A 22,874-nucleotide genomic window follows, 5' to 3' on the forward strand; every position below is an offset into this window, starting at 1 on the left:
GGACTAAACAGGCGGTATTGCTTTGTTCAGTGGAGGACAACTGTAATGAACGGCAGACACAGTTTGTAGGCCCAAATAATAAAGTGGGCTAAATGCAGTTCGAATGTGGTAACAGGACTAAACAGGCGGCATTGCTTTGTTCAGTGGAGGACAACTGTAATGAGCGGCAGACACAGTTAGTAGGCCCAAATAATAAAGTGGGCTAAATGCAGTTCAAAATTGGTAACAGGACTAAACAGGCGGCATTGCTTTGTTCAGTGGAGGACAACTGTAATGAGCGGCAGACACAGTTTGTAGGCCCAAATAATAAAGTGGGCTAAATGCAGTTCAAAATTGGTAACAGGACTAAACAGGCGGCATTGCTTTGTTTAGTGGAGGACAACTGTAATGAGCAGCAGACACAGTTTGTAGGCCCAAATAATAAAGTAGGCTAAATGCAGATCAAAATTGGTAACAGGACTAAACAGGCGGCATTGCTTTGTTCAGTGGAGGACAACTGTAAGGAGTGGCAAACACAGTTAGTAGGCCCAAATAATTAAGTAGGCTAAATGCAGTTCAAAATTGGTAACAGGACTAAACAGGGGGCATTGCTTTGTTCAGTGGAGGACAACTGTAATGAGTTGCAGAAACAGTTAGTAGGCCCAAATAATAAAGTGGGCTAAATGCAGTTCAAATGTGGTAACAGGACTAAACAGGCGGCATTGCTTTGTTCAGTGGAGGACAACTGTAATGAGCGGCAGACACAGTTAGTAGGCCCAAATAATAAATTGGGCTAAATGCATTTCAAAATTGGTAACAGGACTAAACAGGCGGCATTGCTTTGTTCAGTGGAGGACAACTGTAATGAGCGGCAGACACAGTTTGTAGGCCCAAATAATAAAGTGGGCTAAATGCAGTTCAAATGTGGTAACAGGACTAAACAGGCGGCATTGCTTTGTTCAGTGGAGGACAACTGTAATGAGCGGCAGACACAGTTAGTAGGCCCAAATAATAAAGTGGGCTAAATGCAGTTCAAATGTGGTAACAGGGCTAAACAGGCGGCATTGCTTTGTTCAGTGGAGGACAACTGTAATGAGCGGCAGACACAGTTAGTAGGCCCAAATAATAAAGTCGGTTAAATGTCTGCCAAAAAATTGTTCGTAAATAAACAGGTGGCATAGCTAGGTACAGGGGTGGGCGCCTCTGCTGAGTAGCAGACAGTGGTGGTAGGCGCAAAGTATTAACTGGTCTAAATGGAGGCCAGGGCCCCTGTATATTTTAACTATCATCTATCATTTCAACAAATTTGTATTGGCAGTGCCATTGAAGGATTTAACAGCCCAGACTACACAGTGGTGGAGCAGGGAGAGGTAAGTATTGCAAGTGGTAGAGCACTGTTCGAGCTGGGGGGGGACACTCTCTCGTGGGCGGCGGTACTGACACAGGGCCCCTCATATTATGATGGTGTGTCTGACGTTGGTTGTGCACCACCACCGTCAGAGACACTTCATTGTACTATGAGGGACCCTGTGTGTCATGTCGGACACTGTTCAGACCAGGTCGTCCGACAGACAGCGGTATTTCCGCTTTTGACCACTATTTACTCATTGGCGTCTGCTAGATTTTGTCTAGCTGTTCAGGGGTTAATTTACCTGATCCTCGGATTGGAAGCTGGGCCATTTCCATGGCCTTTAAATAGTTCTCCTGATCATTGGGCGTCGCCGATTATAGCTTCTGTCTTGCGTTGTTATCTCAGTCTGGAGTGTAGAGCTGGTGGTTGGAGATTCGTTGCTGGTGGTGTATATTCCTTCGTCTTATTTACTCCTTCCTATATTTGTGTTTATTTTGCCTTCACATTTATAGTGTATTCCTGAGTGTCTGCGGCGTGGTGTATATTTTCCTTTATCCTTGTCTGTGCTAACTGTGGGTATTTAAGTATTACCTCTTCACTGGGTGAAGGTTCCGGTTACAAGGGAGTTAGGGTGAGGTTCGAGGCCTGAACATGCACACCATCAGTGTAAACTTCAGGTAGTCAGTCAGGATTTCCCTAGTCTTAGGGAAATTGCAGGGGCCCGGGTTATTAGCTCTCGCTCACCTAGTCTCTCCCTGACATTATAATCGGCCCAACAACAACAAAAAAAAAAGGGGTTTCTTTTTTTTTGTTTTGTCATGGATCCCATGACTTCCATAACCCGCCAGTTGGAGGCGCTGTCCCTACAGGTCACTGAGTTGAGGGGGGCAGTGCAGCAACAGGGACTAGCAGTGTCCAATGTGCAAGCTGGAGCGACAGGAAGAGTTACTGAGCCTAAATTTCCGTTGCCTGAAAAATTTGCTGGGGAACGCAGTAAATTTGTTTCTTTTCGTGAAGCTTGCAAACTATATTTCCGTATGCGCCCGATATCTTCGGGTAATGAGGCTCAGGGTGTGGGCCTGGTGTTGTCATTGTTAAGTGGGGATCCCCAAGCATGGGCGTTTTCTTTGCCATCTGATTCTGCTGCATTTGTCTCTGTGGAGAGTTTTTTTTTTCTCTTGGGAAAATCTACGATGAACCTGACAGAATGGCTCTGGCAGAATCTAAGATACGCTATATTCACCAGGGGGAGCGAGTTGCAGAGGATTACTGTTCTGAATTTCGTCGCTGGGCGATCGATACCCAATGGAATGATGCAGCATTGCGGAGTCAGTTTATACATGGGATTTCTGGAAGGGTTAAAAAAGCCCTTCTGATGTACAAGACTCCTACTTCTCTAGATTCCGCTATGAGTCTGGTTGTCCGCATTGATCGCCGTTTGCGTCAGGGGGAGCATGAGACACCGCCTATGGGAGAGGGTTTAGGTTCACGTGAGGTTGCTGCAGGTGAGCCCACGGAGCCTATGCAAATCGCAGGGGTGTCACATGTCAAGCATCGAGCCCCTGAGCTCAGGAAGCAGGGAGCCTGTTTTTACTGTGGTAAAACTGGTCATTTTATTAACATCTGTCCTCTGCTGCCTAAGAAAAACGCAACGGCGGAAAACTTCTGAGCTCAGAGGGTGTGGAGGAGACCAGTCTGAGCTTATGTATATCCTCCATGGTGGTTTCTCAGTGCATGCTCCCTGCTAAGGTTTTGTTGCTGGCAGTGAGCTGCCAATTACTGTTTTTGTGGATAGTGGTTCAGCCACAAATTTCATTGATGAGGGGTTTGCGCGCACAGCAGGTTTTAGGATTGAAAAACTGTCTCACCCTATCCGCGTGGTCACCATCAATGCTGCTCCTCTCTCTCAGGGGGAGATTACTGAATTTGTGGCTGAGGTGAAACTCCACATTGGAGTTCTACATTCTGAGCGGGTTACATGTAGGGTGCTCAGGAATCTTCCTGCTCAGGTGGCTTTGGGTTTTCCTTGGTTGTCTATGCACAACCCGGTAATTGACTGGAAAACTCAGAACATAATTCGGTGGAGCGAGTTCTGCCAGGAGAATTGCCTGGCCACATGTGTGGCTGCGGTGACTTCAAGCGTTCCGGAGTCACTTCAGGATTTTGTGGATGTGTTCTCTGAGAAGGTTTGTTCAGAGTTGCCGCCACATCGTCCTTATGACTGTTCTATCAGGTTTAAACCAGGGGCCAAATTACCTAAAGCAAGGATGTTTAACATCTCCGGTCCGGAGAGACAAGCGTTAAAAGATTACATTGCTGAAAGCTTGAGCAAAGGGCACATCAGGCCGTCATCCTCGCCGGTGGCAGCAGGGTTCTTCTTTGTGAAGAAGAAAGATGGCGGATTACGCCCGTGTTTGGATTTCAGGGAGTTGAACCAATTTACGGTTCGTGATCCATACCCTATGCCTCTGATACCAGATTTGTTCAACCAGGTGGCAGGTGCTAAGTGGTTCACCAAGCTTGACCTCAGGGGGGCGTACAACCTCATAAGAGTCCGTCAAGGTGATGAGTGGAAGACGGCTTTTAATACCCCTGAGGGTCATTTTGAAAATTTGGTGATGCCGTTTGGGTTGACTAACGCACCTGCAGTGTTCCAACATTTCATCAATGATGTGTTCTCACATGTTTTGGGGAAATTCGTTATCGTGTACCTAGATGACATTCTCATATATTCTTGCGACCGTGAAGCTCATTTAGATCATGTCAGGCAGGTGTTACAGCTTCTCAGAGAGAATAAGCTGTATGCTAAACTTGAGAAATGTGTATTTTCTGTTCAAGAGTTGCCTTTCTTGGGTTATATTGTGTCTGCTTCTGGTTTTAAAATGGACGCCGCTAAGGTGCAGGCAGTGCTGCATTGGGAACATCCTGATAACCTGAAAGCACTTCAGCGGTTCCTTGGGTTTTCTAACTACTATAGGAAATTTATCAAGGATTTTTCCATCATTGCTAAACTGCTAACTGACATGACTAAAAAGGGTACCAATTTCTCTGTTTGGCCTGAGGCTGCTGTGCGCGCATTTGAATTTCTTAAGAACAGTTTTGTTTCAGCCCCCATTCTTGTGCAGCCAGACGTGTCTAAACCATTTGTTGTGGAAGTCGATGCGTCTGAGGTTGGTGTGGGGGCGGTACTATCTCAAGGCTCATCTTTGAGTGGTTTACGTCCGTGCGCCTATTTCTCCAAGAAACTGTCGTCCGCCGAACGTAACTACGATATCGGCAACAGGGAGTTGTTGGCAATTAAGTTGGCCTTTGAGGAATGGCGACACTTCCTGGAAGGGTCGGTCCATCAGGTAACTGTTATTACCGATCATAAGAATCTGCTGTACTTGGAGTCTACCAAGCGTCTGTCCCCCCCCCCAGGCAGGCTCGCTGGGCATTGTTTTTCACGCGGTTCAATTTTGTGGTCACTTACAGACCGGGGTCTAAAAACACTAAGGCGGATGCTCTGTCCAGGTGTTTTCCAGGGGGAGAACCTCGGGAGGATCCAGTACCCATCCTCCAAAAGGGTGTTGTGGTTTCGGCTCTCACTACCGAGGTTGAGGCTGAGATTGCCGAGGCTCAGGAGGAGGTACCATCTGAGCTTCTCGTCAACAAATCTTTTGTTCCGCTTCATCTCCGCCCAAAGGTTTTGGCGGAGCATCATGATGCCGTCCTGGCTGGTCACCCAGGGGTTAGAGGTACCTTGGAATTGGTGTCACGTAGGTTTTGGTGGCCCAAGATCCGACAGGACGTGGTCTCATACGTGTCAGCTTGTACCACGTGCGCTAGGGCTAAGACGCCCGCTCCCGTCCTGTTGGCACACTACTTCCTCTTGAGGTACCTAGTAAGCCATGGACGGAAATCTCCATGGATTTCATCACTGATTTGCCCTCATCAGCTGGAAACACGGTCATCTTGGTGATTGTTGATCGTTTTTCTAAAATGTCGCACTTTGTGTCTTTGCCTGCTTTGCCTAACGCTAAGACTCTGGCTCAGGTATTTGTGCAGGAGGTGGTCAGACTTCATGGGGTTCCATCTGACATCGTGTCTGATAGGGGGTCTCAGTTTGTGGCAAAATTTTGGAGAGCGTTTTGCTCACGGCTGGGAATCAAGTTATCTCATTCTTTGGCGTTTCATCCTCAGTCAAATGGTCAGACTGAGCGTATGAACCAAAATTTGGAACAGTACTTACGCTGCTTTGTCTCTGATAACCAGGAGGAGTGGTCTACCTTTCTTCCTTTGGCTGAGTTTGCCATCAATAATCACCGCCAGGAGTCGTCTGGGGAGTCTCCGTTTTTTTGTGTTTACGGGCTACATCCTCAATTTTGTACCTTGAGTCAGAGGGACTCTTCCGGCGTTCCGGAGGAGGACCAGTTAGGAACACAATTGCCATCAGTCTGGAGGAGAGTTAAACAGCGCCTGTTGAGTGTGGGTGCTAGGTACAAACGTGTGGCTGACAGTAGGCGTGTGCCAGGTCCGGACCTGAGTGTGGATGACTGGGTGTGGTTATCCACAAAAAACATAAGACTCAAAATACCATCCCTTAAATTGGGTCCACGGTTTATTGGTCCATTTAGGGTCACCGCCGTCATTAACCCAGTTGCGTACCGATTGGAGCTCCCTACGTTGTATAAGATACATAATGTGTTCCACAGGTCTCTTCTAAAGAAGGTGGTGGGTTCTGTGGACGCGGCGCCTATGCCACCTCCAGTCTTGGTGGATGGTAATTTGTAGTTTGAAGTCTCCAAGGTGGTTGACTCTCGTGTAGTGCGTCGCACTTTACAGTACTTGGTACACTGGCGTGGTTATGGGCCTGAGGAGAGGTCCTGGGTACCAGCCTCGGACGTTCATGCTGACCGGCTGGTCAGGTTGTTTCACCGCCGTCATCCAGACAAGCCGGGTCCTATAAGCCGTGAGGGCCCTGGGGTCCCTCTTAGAAGGCGGGGTACTGTCATGTCGGACGCTGTTCAGACCAGGTCGTCCGACAGACAACGGTAATTCCGCTTTTGACCTCTATTTACTCATTGGCGTCTGCTAGATTTTGTCTAGCTGTTCAGGGGTTAATTTACCTGATCCTCACATTGGAACCTGGGCCATTTCCATGGCCTTTAAATAGTTCTCCTGATCATTGGGCGTCGCCGATTATAGCTTCTGTCTTGCGTTGTTATCTCGGTCTGGAGTGGAGAGCTGGTGGTTGGAGATTCGTTGCTGGTGGTGTGTATTCCTTCGTCTTATTTACTCCTTCCTATATTTGTGTTTATTTTGCCCTGCACATTTATAGTGTACTAGACTGTGGCCCGATTCTAACGCATCGGGTATTCTAGAATATGCATGTCCCCGTAGTATATGGACAATGATGATTCCAGAATTCGCGGCAGACTGTGCCCATCGCTGATTGGTCGAGGCAACCTTTATGACATCATCGTCGCCATGGCAACCATTATGACATCTACGTCGATAGTGTGCCCGTCGCTGATTGGTCGAGGCCGCCAATCAGAGACGCGGGATTTCCATTATGACATCATCGTCGCCATGCTGTGCCCGTCTCTGATTGGTCGAGGCCTGGCGGCCTCGACCAATCAGAGACGCGGGATTTCCAGGACAGACAGACAGACAGACAGACAGACAGACAGACGGAAAAACCCTTAGACAATTATATATATAGATTCCTGAGTGTCTGCGGCGTGGTGTATATTTTCCTTTATCCTTGTCTGTGCTATCTGTGGGTATTTAAGTATTACCTCTTCACTGGGTGGTGGGTGGAGGTTTCAGCCTAGGGCTGAGCTCAGGAGTTAGGGTGAGGTTCGAGGCCTGAACATGCACACCATCAGTGTAAACTTCAGGTAGTCAGTCAGGATTTCCCTAGTCTTAGGGAAATTGCAGGGGCCCGGGTTATTAGCTCTCGCTCACCTAGTCTCTCCCTGACACTGTGCCAGTGCCGTCGCCCAAGAGTGGGCACACCCACCTGTCCAGGCAAACGGCACTCGCACGGGTGCTTGCACCAGGTGGTGACCACGGCCCTGTGGGGGGAGTCAGCCCATTTAGGGAGGTATAGAAATGGCCTATGGTGGACATTCAGCAGCTGCAAATGGAGGAATTGGAGCAGTCAGTAAGAGGAGGCCAAAAGCAAGAAATTTTTCAGGCAAGCTACGTGTCAGCAGGGGAAGGTGGGGCCAAATAATTTGAAATCCATGATTGGTTCATTTTAATGAAGGTTAGATCATCAACATTTCGAGTAGCCAGACGTGTCCTTTTTTCGGTCAGTATTGAACCCGCAGCACTGAAGACTCTTTCTGATAGCACACTAGCAGCAGGGCAAGCGAGCTCCTGTAATGCATATTCTGCCAATTCAGGCCAGGTGTCTATTTTAGATGCCCTGTAATCAAAGGGGAATGACCTGTGAGGGAGAACATCGATAAGGGAGGATGTCATGGTTCCCAATGGCAAGGGAACGTCAGAGAACTTAAATAACAGACTAGCTCTTGGGTGATGGAATCTCGAGCTGACCGTGAGCTAAACCTACCACACAACTAACAGTGGCCGGGTGACGTACCTACGTTTTATCCCTAGACGCCCAGCGCCAGCCGGAGAACTAACTAACCCTAATAGAGGAAAAAGCAGACCTGGCTTACCTCTAGGGAAATTCCCCCAAAAAGGAGACAGAAGCCCCCCACATATATTGACGGTGAGTTCAGAGGAAAAGACATACGCAGTATGAAGATAGGTTCAGCAAAGCGAGGTCCGCTTACTAGATAGTAAGAAGATACAATAGGGAACTTCACGGTCAGCTGAAAACCCTATTAAAATACCATCCAGAAATTACTTTAAGACTCATGTGTCAACTCATGACACCGGAGTGGTAATTTCGGCCCACAAGAGCTTCCAGCTACAGAAACATAACATAACTGTGAACTGGAACAAAAATGCAAACAAACTTAGGACTAAGAGTCCAACTTAGCTGATAGTAGTCTAGAAGCAGGAACATGCAACAGAAAGGCTCTGGTTACATTGATGGCCGGCACTAGAATAACTGAGCAGCAAGGCTAAATAGGATACTCCCACATCCTGATGGAAACAGGTGAACAGAGAAAGTGAAGCACACAAGTCCAGTACCACCAGTGACCACCGGGGGAGCCCAAAAACCAAATTCACAACAGTACCCCCCCCTCAAGGAGGGGGCACCGAACCCTCACAAGAACCAACAGGGCGATCAGGATGAGCCCTATGAAAGGCACGGACCAAATCAGAGGCATGAACATCAGAGGCTGTCACCCAAGAATTATCCTCCTGACCGTAGCCCTTCCACTTGACCAGATACTGAAGTTTCCGTCTGGAAACACGGGAGTCCAAGATCTTCTCCACAACGTACTCCAATTCACCCTCAACCAACACTGGAGCGGGAGGCTCAACGGAAGGCACAACCGGTACCTCATACCTGCGCAATAATGACCGATGGAAGACATTATGGATAGAAAAAGATGCCGGGAGGTCCAATCGAAAGGACACAGGGTTAAGAATCTCCAAAATCTTATACGGGCCGATGAACCGAGGCTTAAACTTAGGAGAAGAAACCCTCATAGGGACAAAACGAGAAGACAACCACACCAAGTCCCCAACACGAAGACGAGGACCAACACGACGACGGCGGTTAGCAAAATGCCGAGTCTTCTCCTGGGACAACTCCAAATTGTCCACCACCTGTCCCCAAATCCGATGCAACCTATCCACCACAGTATCCACTCCAGGACAATCCGAAGACTCCACCTGACCAGAAGAAAAGCGAGGATGAAACCCCGAATTGCAAAAAAAAGGAGAAACCAAAGTGGCAGAACTAGCCCGATTATTGAGGGCAAACTCCGCCAACGGCAAAAAGGCAACCCAGTCATCCTGATCCGCAGACACAAAACACCTCAAATAAGTCTCCAAGGTCTGATTAGTTCGCTCAGTCTGGCCATTAGTCTGAGGATGGAACGCAGACGAAAAAGACAAATCAATGCCCATCCTAGCACAGAACGCCCGCCAAAATCTAGATACGAACTGGGTCCCCCTGTCAGAAACGATATTCTCCGGAATACCATGCAAGCGAACCACATTTTGAAAAAACAGAGGAACCAACTCGGAAGAGGACGGCAACTTAGGCAAGGGCACCAAATGAACCATCTTTGAAAAACGGTCACACACCACCCAGATGACAGACATTTTCTGAGAAACAGGGAGATCAGAAATAAAATCCATAGAGATGTGAGTCCAAGGCCTCTTTGGAATAGGCAAAGATAACAACAATCCGCTAGCCCGAGAACAACAAGGTTTGGCCCGAGCACAAACATCACAAGACTGCACAAAAACTCGTACATCTCGAGACAGAGAAGGCCACCAGAAGGACCTAGCCACCAAATCCCTGGTACCAAAGATCCCGGGATGACCTGCCAACGCAGAAGAATGAACCTCCGAGATGACTCTACTGGTCCAATCATCAGGAACAAACAGTCTACCAGGCGGGCAACGATCAGGTCTATCCGCCTGAAACTCCTGCAAAGCCCGTCGCAGGTCTGGGGAAACAGCAGATAATATCACCCCATCCTTAAGGATACCTGTAGGTTCAGAATCACCAGGGAAATCAGGCTCAAAACTCCTAGAAAGGGCATCCGCCTTCACATTTTTAGAACCTGGTAAGTATGAGACCACAAAATTAAACCGAGAGAAAAACAACGACCAGCGCGCCTGTCTAGGATTCAGGCGCCTGGCAGACTCAAGATAAATCAAATTCTTGTGATCGGTCAATACCACCACCTGATGTCTAGCCCCCTCAAGCCAATGACGCCACTCCTCAAAAGCCCACTTCATAGCCAAAAGCTCCCGATTACCAATATCATAATTTCGCTCGGCAGGCGAAAATTTTCGAGAAAAGAACGCACAAGGTCTCATCACGGAGCAATCGGAACTTTTCTGCGACAAGACCGCCCCAGCTCCGATCTCGGAAGCATCGACCTCAACCTGAAAAGGAAGAGTAACATCAGGCTGACGCAACACAGGGGCGGAAGAAAAGCGGCGCTTAAGCTCCCGAAAGGCCTCCACAGCAGCAGGGGACCAATCAGCAACATCAGCACCCTTTTTGGTCAAATCAGTCAAAGGTTTAGCAACATCAGAAAAACCAGTTATAAATCGACGATAAAAATTAGCAAAGCCCAAAAATTTCTGAAGGCTCTTAAGCGAAGAAGGTTGCGTCCAATCACAAATAGCCCGAACCTTGACAGGATCCATCTCGATGGAAGAGGGGGGAAAAATGTACCCCAAAAAAGAAATCTTTTGAACCCCAAAAATACACTTAGAACCCTTCACACACAAGGAATTAGCCCGCAAAACCTGAAAAACCCTCCTGACCTGTTGGACATGAGAATCCCAGTCATCCGAAAAAATCAAAATATCATCCAGATACACGATCATGAATTTATCCAAATATTCCCGGAAAATGTCATGCATAAAGGACTGAAAGACTGAAGGGGCATTTGAAAGACCAAAAGGCATTACTAAATACTCAAAATGGCCCTCGGGCGTATTAAATGCGGTTTTCCACTCATCCCCCTGCTTAATTCGCACCAAATTATACGCCCCACGGAGATCAATCTTAGAGAACCACTTAGCCCCTTTTATTCGAGCAAACAAATCAGTCAGCAGTGGCAGAGGATACTGATATCTGACTGTAATTTTATTCAAGAGTCGATAATCAATACACGGCCTCAAAGAGCCATCCTTTTTAGATACAAAGAAAAAACCGGCTCCTAAGGGAGATGAAGAAGGACGAATATGTCCCTTTTCCAGGGACTCCTTAATATATTCTCGCATAGCAGCATGTTCAGGTACAGATAGATTAAATAAACGACCCTTTGGAAATTTACTGCCCGGAATCAGATCTATGGTACAATCGCAATCTCTGTGAGGAGGTAGTGAACTAAGCTTAGGCTCCTCAAAAACATCACGATAATCAGATAAAAATTCCGGAATCTCAGAGGGAATAGATGACGAAATGGAAACCAAAGGTACGTCCCCATGAGCCCCCTGACATCCCCAGCTTAACACAGACATTGCTTTCCAGTCAAGAACTGGGTTATGAGATTGTAACCATGGCAATCCGAGCACCAAAACATCATGTAGATTGTACAACACAAGGAAGCGAATCGTCTCCTGATGGTCTGGATTCATACGCATAGTCACTTGTGTCCAGTATTGTGGTTTATTACTAGCCAATGGTGTAGAGTCAATACCCTTCAGAGGTATAGGAACTTCCAGAGGCTCTAGATCAAACCCACAGCGCCTGGCAAAGGACCAATCCATGAGACTCAAAGCGGCGCCAGAGTCGACATAGGCATCCGCGGTAATTGACGATAATGAACAAATCAAGGTCACAGACAAAATAAACTTAGACTGTAAAGTGCCAATTGAAATAGACTTATCAACCTTTTTTGTACGTTTAGAGCATGCTGATATAACATGAGTTGAATCACCACAATAGAAGCACAACCCATTTTTTCGCCTAAAATTCTGCCGTTCGCTTCTGGACAGAATTCTATCACATTGCATATTTTCTGGAGCCTTCTCAGAAGACACCGCCAAATGGTGCACAGGTTTGCGCTCCCGCAAACGCCGATCAATCTGAATAGCCATTGTCATGGACTCATTCAGACCTGTAGGTGCAGGGAACCCCACCATAACATCTTTAATGGCATCAGAGAGACCCTCTCTGAAATTCGCCGCCAGGGCGCACTCATTCCACTGAGTAAGCACAGACCATTTATGAAATTTTTGGCAGTATATTTCAGCTTCATCTTGCCCTTGAGATAGGGCCATCAAGGTTTTTTCAGCCTGAATCTCTAAATTAGGTTCCTCATAAAGCAACCCTAAAGCCAGAAAAAACGCATCCACATTGAGCAACGCAGGATCCCCGGGTGCCAATGCAAATGCCCAGTCTTGAGGGTCACCCCGCAGCAAGGAAATTACTATCCTAACCTGCTGTGCGGGATCTCCAGCGGAGCGAGATCTCAGGGAAAGAAATAATTTACAATTATATTTGAAATTCAGGAAACGAGATCTATCCCCGGAGAAAAATTCTGGTATAGGAATTCTAGGTTCAGATATAGGAGCATGAATAACTAAATTCTGTAAATTTTGAACCTTCGTAGCAAGATTATTCAAACCTGTAGCCAAACTCTGAGGATCCATTTTAATCAGGTGAGATCAGAGCCATTCAAGGATTAGAAGGAGAAAGAGAGGCAAAGGCTGCAATTAGAGCAGAAATGCAACTAAGTAAACTATAGAGCAAGCTCAGAAGGAAAAAAAAAAAATCTGCAGACTTCTTTTTCTCTCCTTTCTTCTGCCAACGGTTTTAACCCTTGGCCGGCCATACTGTCATGGTTCCCAATGGCAAGGGAACGTCAGAGAACTTAAATAACAGACTAGCTCTTGGGTGATGGAATCTCGAGCTGACCGTGAGCTAAACCTACCACACAACTAACAGTGGCCGGGTGACGTACCTACGTTTTATCCCTAGACGCCCAGCGCCAGCCGGAGAACTAACTAACCCTAATAGAGGAAAAAACAGACCTGGCTTACCTCTAGGGAAATTCTCCCAAAAAGGAGACAGAAGCCCCCCACATATATTGACGGTGAGTTCAGAGGAAAAGACATACGCAGTATGAAGATAGGTTCAGCAAAGCGAGGTCCGCTTACTAGATAGTAAGAAGATACAATAGGGAACTTCACGGTCAGCTGAAAACCCTATTAAAATACCATCCAGAAATTACTTTAAGACTCATGTGTCAACTCATGACACCGGAGTGGTAATTTCGGCCCACAAGAGCTTCCAGCTACAGAAACATAACATAACTGTGAACTGGAACAAAAATGCAAACAAACTTAGGACTAAGAGTCCAACTTAGCTGATAGTAGTCTAGAAGCAGGAACATGCAACAGAAAGGCTCTGGTTACATTGATGGCCGGCACTAGAATAACTGAGCAGCAAGGCTAAATAGGATACTCCCACATCCTGATGGAAACAGGTGAACAGAGAAAGTGAAGCACACAAGTCCAGTACCACCAGCGACCACCGGGGGAGCCCAAAAACCAAATTCACAACAGGAGGAAAAGTAGCTCGTAACCATACTGGAGAATAGGGTTGAGCGAAACGGATTGTTCATTTTCAAAAGTCGCCGACTTTTGGCAAAGTCGGGTTTCATGAAACCCGACCCGACTCCAGCGTGGGATCGGCCACGTGGTCGGCGATCTTGGCGCCAAAGTCGCGTTTTGTATTACGCCTTCCCCGCCATTTTTTCAGCCAATTAAGGAGTGTGGGCAGCGTGATGACATAGGTTCCGGCCTGGTTTCTGCGGCGTCATAGAGCCATATTACCGTTTGGGCTGCAGTGATTTCCGCAGTCAAACACAACATATGCTTTGCACAGAGGAGAGAGAGAGAGGGGGGAGAGAGAGAGAGAGAGATATAATCCACATTGACTTGCATTGGGTTTCGCGTTCCGGTCCGAAACCCGACTTTACAGTAGAATCGGCCGATTTCACGCGATCCGACTTTCGAGAAGGTCGGGTTTCACAAAACCCAATTCGATCCTAAAAAAGCAAAAGTCGCTCAACCCTACTGGAGAATGCTGTCTCCTGTCACTTTGAATCGATGCAGCAGTACCTGTCGTGTCAGCTGTCATTGCGAAATCACTCCACAACCTGGTCATAAAGCCCATCTGTGCATCGCCACTTTGGATTTGTGCCCCTCTAACACCTCTGCCATGTTGCCCCCTACGGCTCATGTGAGAACCATCACCGCCGCTGTGTGCTGGGAATGCCTGAACCAAACGGTCTACAAGAGTTGCTTGTTTGGTAGCCAATATTTGCTCAAGGTTCTCATGTGGCATGATATTTTGTAATTTTCCTTTATATGGTGGATCCAGGAGGCAGGCCAACCAGTAATCGTCATCGGTCATCATTTTGATAATGCGGGGGTCCCTTTTTAGGATACGCAAGGCATACTCAGCCATGTGGGCCAATGTTCCAGGTGTCAATTCACTGCTTGTGCTGGGTTGAGGAGCACTTTCTTGCAAATCAACATCACTTGTGTCCCGCAAAAACCCTGTACCTGACCTTGCAACGCCACCAGTTTCTATTGCCCCCTGAGAAGCATCCTCCTCCCATAAATATTCATCCCCATCATCATCCTCCTCCTCCTCCTCTTCGTCCGCCACCTCGTCCAGGAGAGTTCCCTGAGCAGAAAATGGCTGATTGTCATCAAGGCTTCCCTCCTCCTCGCCTGCAGATGCCTGCTCCTTAATGTGCGTCAAACTTTGCATCAGCAGACGCATTAGTGGGATGCTCATGCTTATGATGGCGTCGTCTGCACTTACCAGCCATGTGCATTCCTCAAAACACTGAAGGACTTGACTGAGGTCTTGTAGCTTCGACCACTGCACACCAGACAACTCCATGTCTGCCATCCAAGTGCCTGCCCGTGTATGTGTATCCTCCCACAAATAAATTACAGCACGCCTCTGTTCGCACAGCCTCTGAAGCATGTGCAGTGTGGAGTTCCACCTTGTTGCAACGTCGATTATTAGGCGGTGCTGGGGAAGATTCAGCGATCGCTGATGGTTCAGCATACGGCTGGAGTGTACGGGCGACCGGCGGATGTGCGAGCAAAGTCTTCGCACCTTCAGGAGCAGGGCTGGTAACCCCGGATAATTTTTCAGGAAGCACTGCACCACCAGGTTCAAGATGTGAGCCAGGCAAGGTATGTGTTTCAGTTCTGAAAGGGCTATGGCAGCCATAAAATTCCTTCTGTTATCACTGACTACCTTGCCTGCCTCAAGATGTACATTGCCCAGCCATGACTGAGTTAATTGCTGCAAGTACTTGGCCAGTACTTCCGCGGTGTGTCTGTTGTCGCCCAAACACTTCATTTGTAACACAGCCTGCTGACGCTTACAACTAGCTGTTCGATAATGGGACACCTCATGTGCAACACTGGCAGATGCGGATGGAGTGGTCGTGCGACTGCGCTCTGTGGACGAGCTTTTGCTTCTGGAGGAGGAGGAGGGGTGGCGAACGCCTGCAGCCAACTGTTTCTTAGACCGTGGGCTAGGCAGAACTGTCCCACTATGGCTGTCCCCTGTGGACCCTGCATCCACCACATTAACCCAGTGCGCCGTGATGGACACGTAACGTCCCTGGCCATGCCTACTGGTCCATGCATCTGTTGTGAGGTGCACCTTTCCACTGACCGATTGCCTCAGTGCATGGACAATGCGGTCTTTAACATGCTGGTGGAGGGCTGGGATGGCTTTTCTCGCAAAGAAGTGCCGACTGGGTAGGTCATAGCGTGGTACTGCTTAGGCCATCAGGTCTTTGAAAGCTTCGCTTTCAACCAACCGGTAGGGCATCATCTCTAATGAGATTAGTATAGCAATGTGGGCGTTCAAACCCTGTGTATGTGGATGAGAGGATGAGTACTTTCTTTTCCTAATGAGAGTCTCTTGTAGGGTGAGCTAGACTGGAGAGCTGCATATGGTGTAACTAGCAGTGGTGGTGGTGGTGGTGGACATGGCGGATTGAGAGAGGGTTGATGATGGTATTCTTGATGTTGGCCTACATACAGTGTTTCCTACCAATAACCTTGTGATTCCCTGACTGCTTTGGCCTTGCGACGATACCTCCACATTTGCTGCTGGAGGTGTCCTAACTGGTGGGCTTACAGTGAGGGAAACAATGTAGCATTGCTGACTACCTTCATTCTGAGCAGGTGCAACAACGGTACGTGACGTTTGGTAGTTAGTCCAGGCTTGCAAGTGCATGCTGGTTAAATGTCTACGCATGCACGTTGTATTTAAATTTTGAAGATTCTTCCCTCTGCTAAAGGTCTTTGAGCATTTCTTACAGATAACTTTTGACTGATCATTCGGATCTTGGATAAAAAATTGCCACACTGCACTCTTCCTACTATCGAATACCTTTTCAGGCATTGCACGCTGTGCTACTTTTACCGGATGGCCACGCTGTCCTAAAACTGTTTTTGTTTTTGACACACGTTTTTGGCCTGATACGGGCCTGCCAGATGACAGCTGTTGCGATATAGATGGCTGCTGCGGATCATCCCCCTACGCTTCTGAGCTACTGGCAGCGGCACCCTCTTCCCCCAATGGCTGCCAATCTGGGTCAACAACTGGGTCATCTATCACCTCCTCTTCAATGTCATGTGCACCTTCCTCTGTGTCACCGTGTAAGGTGCTATGGCGTTCGGGACGGGGCACCATACTCTCATCAGGGTCAGATTCTGGCTAAGTACACTGCGAGGGCAATGTAGTGATCTGAGTCAATGGAACAGCATAATAATCTAGCTGTGGCTGTGCATCAGTGCACTCCATGTCCGATTCATCTTGTAATGGGCAGTTAACAATTTCCCTTTCTAACCCAGGCACGGTATGTGTAAAGAGCTCCATGGAGTAACCTGTAGTGTCGCCTGACGCATCCTTCACTTCTGGTTTGGGTGAAGGACACAAGGAAACGTCTTGTTCCTGACCAGGAGCATCCACTGACGACTCGCTGCTTTTATATTTGGAACTTTCTGAAGAGGAGGCGAAAGAGCTAGAGGCCGAGTCAGCAAGGAAAGCCAAAACTTTTTCTGCTGCTCCGGCTTTAAAAGCGGTTTTCCTACTCCAAGATAAGGGAGCCTTCGAGGCCTTGTGTAGCCAGACGATGACGCTGGCTCAACACCTCCAGCCTTAGGTGCTATTTTGCTTTTCCCACTACCACCAGATGCTCCACCACCATCAGTACCAGCTGGCAACGACCGCCCAAGGCCTCTTCCACCAGACTTCCTCATTTTTGGGAAAATCTAACCAAAATAACAACCGTTATATGGTACTGTAAAACAAGGTAGAAGGTGTATATAAACTTGTTGAGAATTTAAATCTCCCTTTTATTTTTGGGAGACTGCACCAAAACTCAGGCCCAGTGTATAACACAACACAATGTAAGTGTCAGAACGTGGCTGGCTGATATACGACAAACTAACAGAATTGACGTATATCCACTTTGTGACCATTTGAATCTCCCTTTTTTGGGGGGGAGACTGCACCAAAACTCAGGCCCAGTGTATAACACAACACAATGTATGTTGCAGAACGTGGCTGGCTGATATATGACAAACTAACAGAACTGACGTATATCCACTTTGTAACAATTTGAATCTCCTTTTTATTTTGGGGAGACTGCACCGCAACTCAGGCCCAGTGTATAACACAACACAATGTAAGTGGCAGAACGTGGCTGGCTGATATACGACAAACTAACAGAACTGACGTATATCCACTTTGTGACAATTTGAATCTCCCTTTTTTGGGGGGCAGACTGCACCAAAACTCAGGCCCAGTGTATAACACAACACAATGTAAGTGGCAGAAGGTGGCTGGCTGATATACGACAAACTAACAGAACTGACGTATATCCACTTTGTGACAATTTGAATCTCCCTTTTTTGGGGGGGAGACTGCACCAAAACTCAGGCCCAGTGTATAACACAACACAATGTAAGTGGCAGAACGTGGCTGGCTGATATACGACAAACTAACAGAACTGACGTATATCCACTTTGTGACAATTTGAATCTCCCTTTTTATGGGGGGAGACTGCACCAAAACTCAGGCCCAATGTATAACACAACACAATGTAAGTGGCAGAAAGTGGCTAAAAGATATATGAAAAAATACAAGGACTGTATTACAATTTCAGTCTCCCTACAATGATCTCAGGACAAGTATGGCAGCAATACAAAGGACTGCTGCACACAAAAGTGTAGACAAATAAACAAGATAACTGTGCAGAAAGGAGCAACAGGATTTTTGCTTTTAAAAAAGCAGTTGGTTTGCACAGCAGCGTGCAAACAGCAATGCAGCTATCAGGGAGCCTTATAAGGCAGCCTAATAAGCTACAGAGCTGATGCACAAAAATATACCCTCCACTGTCCCTGCAAAAAAAAGGTGGTGTTGGACAGTGGAAATCGCTACAGCACAAGCGGTTTGGGGGTTAATCTTCCCTCCCTAACTATATCCCTGCTTCTGACGAAGCTGCAGCAACCTCTCCCTATGCTCAGATCGGCAGAAGTAAGATGGCGGTCGGCGTGCACGCCCCTTTATAGCCCCTGTGACGCCGCAGAAAGCAAGCCAATCACTGTCATGCCCTTCTCTAAGATGGTGGGGACTGAGACCTATGTCATCACGCTGCCCACACTCTGCATCCTCCTTCATTGGCTGAAAAATGGCGCTGAACGTGTCATATGAAATGCGACTTTGGCACGAAGATCGCCGACCTCATGGCCGATCCCACACTAGGATCGGGCCGAGTTTCATGAAACCAGACTTTGCCGAAAGTCGGCGATTTTTGAATTTGTCCGATCCGTTTCGCTCAACCCTAATGGGGACTATATTTGTCTTTTGACTGCACAATTTGACACTTTAGGCTATGTTCACACATTGCTTTTCAACTGCTTTTTTCCGCAACCAAAATATGATCTCTTGGCAGTAAAAGAAAAGCTGCAGTCCAAACACAAGTTTTGCTGCCTTTTTTGCTGCTTTTTTTGGTGCGTCTTTAGTGTCTTTTATGCTGTATTTTTCAGGATTCCAAAGTTAGGCTATTTTTCCACCTGGCAAGTGTGAACAATACAAGGTATTAGGCCATGAATGCAAGATGCAAGACATATGTGAAACCATAAAACATTTTTTGAAAAAAGGGCAATGTGATCAAATTAGTTCGGGGAAAAAATGTCTGAAAAAATAGTGACTATTCTGAACAAAACAGCTGGATTCAGGTATGAAGCACAGTCGTGAACTAAGGTTACTTGAGTTCATGAAAAAGTACATAATTGCAACGGTAAAAACAGTGGGTGCAGTTGAATTGGTAGAGCATTGTTTAATTAACACATTGTTCACACATTGTTTACTTTTACACATATCACTAATTTACTTAAGCTGTACTAATACTACTCATGCGACTACATTATGGTTTAAACTTGGGAAAGTCATACAAATAAATAAATGGGTTTCACATCCTGCTGTACCTGCATTTTTTTAACCAAAAAAATGTTGCAAAAACTGAAAGCAGCACTTTTGCTGCTTTTCTGCACTTAGGCCGGGATCACACTTGCGTGTGGCTGGTCTGTGTATGGCTAATCTGTGTATGGCTGATCTGCGTATGGCTGCGTACTTCCTCCCTTAAGCTCTGCCTACGCTCCGCCTACCTCCGCATGCGTCCTGCGTCGTCCTGCATACTTAGACTAGGCTAATATCCTCCGATGGAGTGCGCGACCCATTCCTTGCGAATAGACCCACCAACGATCCTAGGTTAATCTCAGCGAAGACCTATAAATAGGGGGAAGGAGGTCCCTGAAAGATCTAAGGACTGGGCATAAAAACAGGTCAACTCCTAATAGGAAACACAGAGAAGGCTGCAGAAACCAACTGAAAACAGAAACTAAGGATAGCAGAACCAGAGATCCCAGAACTGCACAATATCAAACACAGAAAGCTATCAAAGCACCTAGCCAGAACTCTAGCGGATTAACACTGTTGTCCAGCAAGGACTGGGAGGCAGGTGCTGGCTAATAAAGGGTGATACAATCACCTGACCTAAGGCAACCCAGCACCAGGGGAAAAAGACCACAGCCAGAAAACCACAACAAGATGGCGGATGGTCAAAACAAAACAGATTCTAACAGCGGCATTTTGATGTGCCCGCCGACCGCACGGGAAAGCAAAAATTCCCATTTTATTTAGGTGTATCCATATAAATGGCCCACCCTGTATTAGCACATATGATTATTTCTCTATGTGCAGAAAACTGACACCACATAATGATTTTAGCAATAACTCTTCAGGGGGATTTTCTGGGGTGGGTAATCCCGAGCCAACTAGACTCAATCGACGTTTATTGAGAGAAACCGTATGAGTTTAGCCTGCTTGTGACTGCAAACTAGCAAATCGCATACATGTGGTGACGTTTGTATCGGGAATTGCAACAGTGTGCATATCTCTACCTTGATTCCATGAGTTAGCGGTCTGAGATCACATACTGTGACTACAGACTTTTGTCCCAAGCCTGGACAAGCCCTTTAATGATTTCAGCACTCTGCACAGAACCTGGCTCTGTATGTTAAGGTTAGTTTTGCTTTTAGAAGCAGAATTTAGCCTGCAGAGCCACAAATGTACTGATACTGCCACCTACTGTCCATTTGTATACTTTGTTACTATAGGAAACGCTTGGAGTAATTTCATGACATTGTCATTAACAGTTTTTGATTTTTTGCTTCACTTTACAATGAGTCATAATAGCAATCTGTAGTCAGATATTCAGTCTTATACCCATTTCAACACATTAGGTTTATTGCTTTGGTAGTGCACAAACACAAGAATTCTGACAACAGTATATTCATTGGCAGAGGTTTACATATTAATGGGTTGTTCAGGAAAACTTCCTGATTGTTGATGGTGGTTGAAGGGCAGTGTCAGGGAATTGTATTGCCCTTCTCTTGTTGCACATACACACGTGATCAAAATTGTTGGTACCCCTCGTTTAATGACAGAAAAACCCACAATGGTCACAGAAGTAATAATAAATAAAAGATCTATGAAAATAAACAAATAAAAGTCAGTCATTGCTTTTCAACCATGCTTCTACAGAATTAAAAAAAAAAAATAAAACTCATGAAATAGGCCTGGACAGAAACGATGGTACCCCTGAAAATAATGTGACAAAAGGGACATGTTAAATCACGGTGTGTCCACTAGCTAGCATCACAGGTGTCTACAATCTTGGAATCAGTGAGTGGGCCTGTATATAGGGCTACAGATACTTACTGTGCTGTTTGGTGACATGGTGTGTGTCACACTCAAAATGGACCAGAGGAAGCGAAGGAAAGAGTTGTCTCAGGAGATTAGAACCAAAATTATGTTAAAGGTAAAAGTTATAAGACCATCTCCAAGCAGCTTGATGTTCCTGTGACTACAGTTGCACATATTATTCAGAAATTTAAGATCCATGGGACTGTAGCCAACCTCCCTGGATGTGGCCACAGGAGGAAAATTGATGACAAATCAAGGAGACGGATAATACGAATGGTAACAAAAGAGCCTAGAAAAACTTCTAAACAGATTAAGGGTAAGTTCACACAGGACGTTTTTGCTGCGTTTTTTTATGCTAATTTTCAGCTGCTTTTTACAGTACCAGCAAAGCCTATGAGATATCAGAAATCTCAAGCACACACGTTGTTTTTTTGTTTGATCAGTATTTTGTGCTTTGCTGCGTTTTTTTGACATAGAGCACGTCACTTCTTTCAGCGTTTTTGCTGCGTTTTTTCACCCATTGACTTGAATGGGTGTTGAAAAAAACGCAGCAAAAATGCAGGTATCATTATTTGCTGCGTTTTTGCTGCTGAAAATCCAAGGACATTAGCCTGGACAAAGAAAAAAACGCAACAACAAAAAACGCACCAAATACACAAAAAAAACGCACCTAAACCTGCGTTTTTGACGCAGCTTCTTTCCTGCCAAGATGATCAGGTTTTGCTGCAGAAAAAAAGCAGTAAAAACGCCCTGTGTGAACTTACCCTAAAGGTGAACTTCAAGCTCAAGGAACATCAGTGTCAGATCGCACCATCCGTCGTTGTATGAGCCAAAGTGGACTTCATGGAAGACGACCAAGGAGGACACCATTGTTGAAAAAAATCATAAAAAAGCCAGACTGGAATTTGCCAAACTACATGTTGACAAGCCACAAAGCTTTTGGGAGAATGTCCTATGGACAGATGAGACAAAAATGGAAGTTTTGGGCAAGGCACATCAGCTCTGCGTTCGCAGACGGCAAAATTAAGCATATCAAGAAAAGAACACTGTCCCTACTGTGAAACATGGAGGAGGCTCTATTATGTCCTGTTATGCTTTGCTGCATCTGGCACAGGGTGTCTAGAATCTGTGCAGGGTACAATGAAATCTTAAGACTATCATGGAATTCTAGAGAGAAATGTGCTGCCCAGTGTCAGAAAGCTTGGTCTCAGTTGCAGGTCATGGGTCTTGCAACAGGATAATGATCCAAAACACACAGCTAAAAACACCCAAGAATGGCTAAAAGGAAAACATTGGACTATTCTGAAGTCGTCTTCTATGAGCCCTGACCTAAATCCTATTGAGCATCTTTGCAAAGAGCTGAAACATGCCGTCTGGAAAAGGCAATCTTCAAACTCGAGACAACTGGAGCAGTTTGCTCTTGAGGAGTGGGCCAAAATACCTGTAAAGAGGTGCAGAAGTCTCATTGACAGTTACAGGAATCGTTTGATTGCAGTGATTCCTTCAAAAGGTTGTGTAACAAAATATTAAGTTAAGGGCACCATAATTTCTGTCCAGGCCTATTTCATGAGTTTTATTTTTTTTTGTTATTCTGTGGAAGCATGGTTGAAAAACAATGTC

At 46.4% G+C, this 22,874-nt stretch overlaps 1 protein-coding gene across 1 annotated transcript in view; it reads left to right on the plus strand.

Annotated features, from left to right (window-relative positions):
• Positions 1–22,874, plus strand: part of CUX2 (cut like homeobox 2) — a 643,055-nt gene that overhangs the window by 588,696 nt on the left and 31,485 nt on the right. The gene's annotated exons all lie outside the window — the stretch shown is intronic.

The sequence above is a fragment of the Ranitomeya variabilis genome, chromosome 1, assembly GCF_051348905.1.
Source record: "Ranitomeya variabilis isolate aRanVar5 chromosome 1, aRanVar5.hap1, whole genome shotgun sequence".
NCBI lineage: Eukaryota > Metazoa > Chordata > Amphibia > Anura > Dendrobatidae > Ranitomeya > Ranitomeya variabilis.